This window comes from Maniola jurtina, chromosome 9 (genome assembly GCF_905333055.1).
Source record: "Maniola jurtina chromosome 9, ilManJurt1.1, whole genome shotgun sequence".
Taxonomy (NCBI): domain Eukaryota; kingdom Metazoa; phylum Arthropoda; class Insecta; order Lepidoptera; family Nymphalidae; genus Maniola; species Maniola jurtina.
In genome coordinates this window covers 3,283,271-3,291,239 of record NC_060037.1, presented here as the reverse complement: position 1 = coordinate 3,291,239, position 7,969 = coordinate 3,283,271, and the positions used below count along the sequence as shown (strand labels likewise).

The 7,969-nt window shown below is 36.7% G+C and overlaps 1 non-coding gene across 1 annotated transcript; it reads right to left on the bottom strand.

Moving 5' to 3' along the window:
* Nucleotides 1-3,965: 3,965 nt before the first annotated feature.
* Trnav-cac lies at nucleotides 3,966-4,038 on the bottom strand. Its single transcript has one exon. It is a non-coding gene; the product is annotated as a tRNA-Val (tRNA).
* Between the last annotated feature and the right edge of the window lie 3,931 nt (nucleotides 4,039-7,969).

Below are 7,969 nucleotides of genomic sequence, written 5' to 3'. Positions count from 1 at the left end.
CAAGCACCTACTCTTATACTTACGGTACCTACTTCACTTAGTTTTGTAGGTATATACCTACCCACACACTGTGTACGTTGTGCACATACCTACGCAACATTTTTCGGTTAGCAAAGGCACTTTTATTCTATCACCCTCTTTTATATACTTATCGGTTTGAGTAAGAAAATCCTGCAAGTGCAAGTCACACACTCAGGGTTCCGTAGAAATTTGTAGGTAAGTATATATAAATAGTTCATCACAGGAATTGCAAAAACCCAATTTTTTGTGGTGTAAATAACCACGAAATCACGGTTTCCCGATTTCCCCTTATCTTGTGCTATAATAAATTGCTTATGCCAAATTGTATGTCTAGTTTAACGAAAATCCGAAAACCGTGATTTTGTGGTTACGACACAAAAAAATGTTATTTCTTGTAAGATGGTACGGAACCCATAGTGTGCGAGTCCGTCTCGCACTTGACCGATTTTTTTCTATGGAGATGTGGAACCCTAAAAATGCGTTAAACAAATACTATTAATAAATATTAATCTTCATAGTTTGCATGTACCCGCGCCCGCGTAGCATTGCGACATCAAATTCAGGAAATGACTCTATCTCGGGTCGCTGCCTCTACTCTACCCTACATCACACGGATATACAACTGGAAAATGATTTATGAGGTACTTTCACTGTATTACTAAGGTTATACTAACTACTACTACATTTTTCGTAAAGTTAACAGTCCCAATCCATCCATTCATAAATCCATTCCATCCATTTTCCATTTTTACTTAAATAAATGCGAAAGTGTGTCTGTCTGTCTGTCTGCTAGCTTTTCACGGTTCAACCACTGAACGATTTAATTAAAGGTACAGCGTTAGCTTACATCCCGGGGAAGGACATAGGCTACTTTTTATCCTGGAACCGAGGTAGCTTGCGTCCATGTAATTGACATAGGCAACTTTTTAACCCGGAAAATCAAAGAGTTCCCACGGGATTTTTAAAAAAGCCAAATCGCAGGCCTTCTATCTGAATAACATAAACTAAATCCGATGATTTCAACAAAACATCGTTTCGTTTCGTCGACATTCCATCTACACGCACGAAACGTTTTGCGTCATCATTCCTCATATGCAGGCTAAGGTTTGGAATACTCCTCCGCGATCTGTGTTTCCTACCAATTACAATCCGGGTATCTTTAAAACAAGAGTGAATAGGCACCTTCTAGGTAAACGCGTCCCATCTTAGACCACCTCACGACTTTGCATCAGGTATGATTGTGGTCAAGCGCTTGCCTATAGTGAAAAAAAACTACTACGCTCAAGCCCCTTCCATTCACTTCATGTCGGTGTACAGAACACACAGTAGGCCCAATGATGAAGCCACTCGTGCCGTTCCGTTAGAGATATTTACGCATTAGCATCTCCCATCAGTGTTGGGTTAGATTTTTCATTCGATACCGATAAACACTGATCAAATATCGAGTGTGTACATTATACATATTGACGGTTCAATTATTTACATGTAGTCAGAAATTACGTTCTATGAATGTGGGCAGATTTTTGAAGTTTAGCTTCATAATGGAACTTTTATTCCGGCGCTTCTGCTTGAGATCTTTTGACTTTGCTCGAGTAAGAGGTGCCGGGATAACCTAATCCGTAGGTAAAATTGTAATAAGTTGTACAACTTTCAAAAGTTTTTCTTTCTTTCTTTTTTTTCTTTTACAGGTTGTAGAGGTTGTACAAGTTACCCGAAGACTTCCAATCGGACCCTATAACTAAGCCTCCACTCTCTATCTGTCATAGGGTTGTATCTCATGTTATTTAATAAAATATGAAACTAATGAGAAATTCAATTAAATTATTTTGAGGGGACAAATAAGCTGGGGAAAAAAACGATTCATTAAGCTGTGCTTTTTTTTTGTTTTTCTTTCACTGTTTGTTGCAATATCTAGTTCTGAAATTTCATACACCTAAAATTATGTTGTGCATATTATTTTGAAGGTACGGAATCCTATAATAAAAAGGCCCGATTCACACTTGGCCGGTTTTTATTTCTACGTGTCTAATATTATTGTTCAGTACAAAGTCGCCAATCTCGGAACAAGTCTTTACCTTTCACCGCACATACAAATACAGCCATTAGATCCATTACATGCATCGGTCCGATAGGCTGGGGGCCACGTATCAATGGCAGTAATGGCACGATAATTCTTCAATGGCTCCGATTTGTATCAACAATGTAGACCGGGGGCTCACGACACCGCGTCTATGGTAGGCTAACCTACCTAACGCGTCACGACCAGCGCGCACGCATTTACGAAAAAAAATTAAGGTAGCGCTTACGCCTATTGTATTTACCTAATTATTTGTTGTGTCATATTAAACCAGATTTCTATTTATCTCTCCATAGTATTACTAAGTATGGATATGGATTTCATCTCACCCCACATTTCTCATTTAAAGGGTGATTTGAAAACATAACAAAAAGACTGAACGTATTAAAATCCCTTTCGCAGTTCGCTTCTTTCAAGTTGGTGAAGCGACCTTTAAGTTCCACCCATCCTAAAATCACTGTGCGCCTAAGAATTTTCACTTCACGAAAAAATTCCAAGCATAGGCCCTACCCGAGTATGGCGTAAAATAAATCATGCCTTGTGGGTAGTCAACTAATTATTATTTACTTATTATGGATGAAGGTACCTATCAGAAATAACATGACATTTTCCAAAATTGACTCAATTAAACAACGCAGGATTTCTTTACAAGGCAAGTTTTTATGCGGTTTTTTTGCAAATATAAAAAGACAAGTGCGAGTCGGACTCGCACACGAAGGGTTCCGTACCATGATACAAATAAAACTTTTAATTTTTTTTTTAATTTGTATGGCGGGCATTTTGAAATCTTTATTTACTTATTTGTTGTTATAGCGGCAATAGAAATAGAATTCTGGGAAAATTTCAACTCTCTACTAGGTTCACGAGATACAGTCCGCTGACAGACGGACGGATGGATAACGGAGGCTAGTTATAGGGTCCCGTCGCGTTGATACACTTCGGGTACGGAACTCTAAAGAATTAAATACCTACCATATTTTGAGAGATTACATTTTTTGGAGTCGAAAACACTAAATGGACAGAAATGGAGAGACGATATTTATCCTGCCAGAAATCGTTAAATGTGAAGTTCCCAAAAATTCCACATGTCTCTGAATATTATATTGACGAAGAAATGTAACTTGATTGCCGGGTAAGTTAAGCGATCGTGACCATGCCTTTGACAGGTGCTGATGTTTCATCTTTATAATTACTGATTACATAAGGAAAATCTCCATTTCGGTTTGGTATTGGGAAACTTTTTGGGGTTTCGTACCCGAAGAGTGCCAACGGTACCCTATTCTAAGCCTACGCCGGTCCGTCGGTCAGCGGGCTGTATCTCGTGAACCGTCCTCCAACTCAAAATTTCAACTCTACGTACTCAACTTCACGGAATTTAAATTTCAATTGCCGCTATAACAACAAATAATAAAGATTTGAAAATGGCTACCATACAAATTTAAAAAAATTAAAAAGTTTTATTTATTGTATGATGGTACGGAACCCTTCGTGTCCGTGTCTGACTCGCACTTGACCCACTTGATGTGTATTTCTATTGCTGCTATAAAACAAATAATAAAAATTTCAAAATGGATATTTTGGAATGTGAATTTTGAATAAATGCCAGTTGCCATAAAAATTTAAAAAAAAAATTTAAAGTGTTATTTGTTGTCCAATTACTAGGTATTACTTACTAAGTACGAATATTTAGTTCCGAGTACGCTCACATGAGGCTGAATCTGCCATCAGCGCCAAAATGGCGATAATCAAGTTGCTTCAAAAACAGATTGACAATTGAATTCATAGAGGTCAATCATTCAATGTTCCAATACGATATTATTTAAAAATGTCAAAAAAACGATTTAATTTACAAAAAAACAAAAATCTCTGTTTCCGCCCGGGATCGAACCGGGGACCTTGTGCGTGTGAAGCACACGTGATAACCGCTACACTACGGAAACTTGAAAGTGGTACTCGAAATAGAAGATTATTTACTACCCAGTAATATTGTGCATAGTGAAAAAGCGGTGCCTAGTACATTAGTGGTTGACTTAGGCTTCCTATTGAGAAGTCCGAGATTCGAACTCGGCCTCCTACTTTTCGGAGTTGTGGCTATAAGTGCTTTTTAGGGTTCCGTATCCAAAGTGTACTGTCAACGGGACCTTATTACTACGCCTCCGATGTCCATTCGTCTGTCTGTCCATCCGTCTGTCTGTAAGCGGGCTGAATCTCGTGAACATTATAACAACAAAAATAAACTAAAAAAGTTATTTCTTGTATGATGGTAATTTGTACGGAACCCTTCGTGTGCGAGTCCAACTCACTGAATAACACTGCAAAACTTTATTATTAAAAAGGTTTTACGAGTTATAAGTGAACTTACAAACAGATGTACAGATAGCTAAACTGGTAATTGCAGATACAAAGAAATGATTTGCGCAACCTAAAACAATGCCATTGCATTAGAGCTTAGAGTGCCCGGTGAATTATGTCGTCAATAAAATGTCACATGTCAACGTCAAGTTGACATTTCAATGACAGCGCACTTCGGGCTACAAAACATACCAGCAGGCATAGAGTTACTGACTTTAGAAAAGCAGACCTCATACATCAAGATCAGATATCAGTAAAGCACGCGCACCTATAGGTGGTTTGATTGAAACAGCTCGTGGGATGTGTTTTGCACGGAGGTGACAGTGACGTTGAATTTCTTCTAAATAAGACTAGTTTTGACTAAAATCCGGACCACTGAATATAAGTCTGAACTCATTTCTAAGCAAAACAACTAAATTTTGTACTCAAATTCAGTACAGTTTTAGGAACTGTACTGAATTTGAGTACAAAATTTATGATTTTGATCATTGGATGCAAACTAGAACTTATATTGAAGCAAAACCGTCTAAAACTGTGCTAAAATTTAGTCCAAAATTCGTCGTTGCGATCAAATCTGTACAGTTACAGTAAATTACAGCTTTCAATCGGTTTTTTTGCTCCTCTTGTAAATTGTTATTTACTGATTTACGTTTGTTTGATTTACGTTTTGTTAGCCAGTTCTTTAATCATCTGGTACGGCTTGTAAGTTGTACTCCAGTCAGATTAAGGCTGTATTTCTGGGCATCACCTTAGATCACATATTACTGCCTCTAGGAAATGATAGCTCTCTGCCCGTAGGTAATATACCCGACTCCACTGCATTGGAATTTAATACATTTTACATTAATAGTTACTTATTGAATGGATTTGTGGTATGCCGTATTTATTTCTATTCAATTCAATATATTAAAAATGTAAATAAAACCTAAAGGGTAATTGAAACTGCATATAGACTTTAGACGGATATAGAGACTATTTCACATAGCAATAATTCCAATTCACCTCCTAATTAGAGAAGAAAAAATGAAATGTACGTACTGTAGTACTAAATCAATAGGTAGAAAAAAACTCTCAACAAATAAAAAACTTCTTCCTTTTTCGGAAATCAGTCAATAGCATAACGAGCTAAAAGGGTTGCCAACTTTATTAACCCCCGACCCAAAAAGAGGGGTGTTATAAGTTTGACGTGTGTATCTGTGTATTTGTGTGTCTGTGTATCTGTGTGTCTGTGTATCTGTGTATCTGTCTGTGGCATCGTAGCGCCTAAACGAATGAACCGATTTTAATTTACTTTTTTTTGTTTGAAAGGTGGCTTGGTCGAGAGTGTTCTTAGCTGTAATCCAAAAAAATTGGTTCAGCCGTTTAAAAGATATCAGCTCTTTTCTAGTTTTCTTGTAGAAAAGAAGGTTAGATAACCCTTAGGTTTTTAATATTCAAGTGTCAATTGACAAATGTCAAGCTGTCAAGATGGACGTTTCCTAGATATGCAAATTATTTATTTGAAAATGATGTTTTGAAAAACTCAGATACTTTGGATCGTAGGCGCGGAATAGTCCAAGAAAATCGGTTCAGCCGTTTGAAAGTTATCAGCTCTTTTCTTAACCTTCACTTGTCGGGGGTGTTGAAAATTTTTAATTTACACTTGTCTATACTAATATTATAAAGAGATAATTAGCCAAGGTAGCCTAGTGGTTAAAACGTCCGCCTCCTATTCGGGATATCGGGAGTTCGATCCCTGGCACGCACCTCTAACTTTTCAGAGTCTTCCTCTAACGGTGAAGGAAAACATCGTGAGGAAACCTGCATGCCTGAGAGTTGGCTATAATAATCCCAAAGGACCCCGGATGGGTTCGAAACTAGTCGAACATCGACTAAATACCTGAGTATAGCCGTTACATTCTATACTTACTTAAAATCTCTAAGGTGTGTGAAATCTGCTAATCGATACTTGGCCGAACAGTGTCAGACTATTATATCTAAACCTTTCTCATTCAAGGAGGAGTGAGCCAGCCGTTGCGTTGTTTTTGATGATAACCATGGACGAATAAACAAGTGCGAGCCAGACTCGCGCACTGAGGGTTCCGTACTCGGGTAATTTACCGACATTTTGCACGATAAATCAAAAACTATCACGCATAAAAATAAATAAATTTAAAAAATTTAAGAAATTTGTTTTAGAATATATAGGTAAAGCCCTTTCATATGATACCCGACCCCCGAAAATTGAAAATACTAATTATTGTCGAATATAATAATAATAATATTAAGTTTATATAATAATAATTATATAAACTTGCACAGACATAATCAAGTAGCCAAAATAATCCATCAACAACTTGCTCTTCAATATGGCCTTGTAGATACTGAGGTGCCGTACTATAGGTACGACCCAATGTCAGTTCTTGAAAATAGCAGTGCCCTGCTTTACTGGGATCGGTCGGTTATCACTGACAGGTATATTGTAGCCAATAGACCTGATATAGTGCTAGTTGACCGATCAGCGCGTCGAGCAATGATTGTTGATGTCACTATTCCACATGATGATAATTTAGTGAAAGCAGAAAAGGAAAAAGTATCGAAATACTTGGACCTGGCCCACGAGATTACCGCCATGTGGAGTGTTGACTCAGCGGTTATTGTACCGATAGTTGTATCAGTCCACGGTCTTATTGCGAACAGTTTCGACCAACATCTTAAGAAACTGTCGCTTAACTGTTGGATCAAGGGTAAGATACAGAAGGCAGTGGTTCTTGAGACGGCACGCATTGTGAGGAGGTTCCTCACTCTGGAGCCCTAACCACTGGCGGCTTGGGTCCAACCCACCCTGCTGCCAGTGGGATCCATTTTATCATATTTTTATTCAATGTTTTTTTTTTTTTTTCCGTTACTTCAGTTTTTTGTCGTTTATGTTATTTTATTTTTCTTTTGTTTCTGTTATTTATTGATTTTGTTGTTGATGTTATTTTATTTTTTGTTGTTTCTGTTATTTTTTCTGTGTTTCTGTTATTTTTTCTATGTTTCTGTTATTTTTTCTGTGTTTCTGTTATTTTTTCTGTTGTTTCTATTATTTTTTCTGTGTTTCTGTTATTTTTTCTGTTGTTTCTGTTATTTTTTCTGTATTTCTGTTATTTTTTCTGTTGTTTTTGTTATTTTATTATTTGTTGTTTAAAAATAGGATAAAATGGGAAAAATAAATAAATGAGAGTAATAATATTAATAATTATATTATATTCTCTTTGGCTTTTATATATATCTATTTTGTAACCGGGCGTGAGAGTTAGTTATATGGATATTAATAATATAATAATATATCACTATATAACTTATTAATATTAATAAGTTATATAGTGATATATAATATTAATAAGTTATATAAGTGAGAGTAAGTTATATAATATTAATAATGTCGAAAGAAAATACCCGAGTACGGAACCCTTGGTGCGCGAGTCTGACTCGCACTTGGCCGGATTTTTTTATAAGTCCATGTAAAACGTAGATGTAAGTAGTCAACGTTGTGTA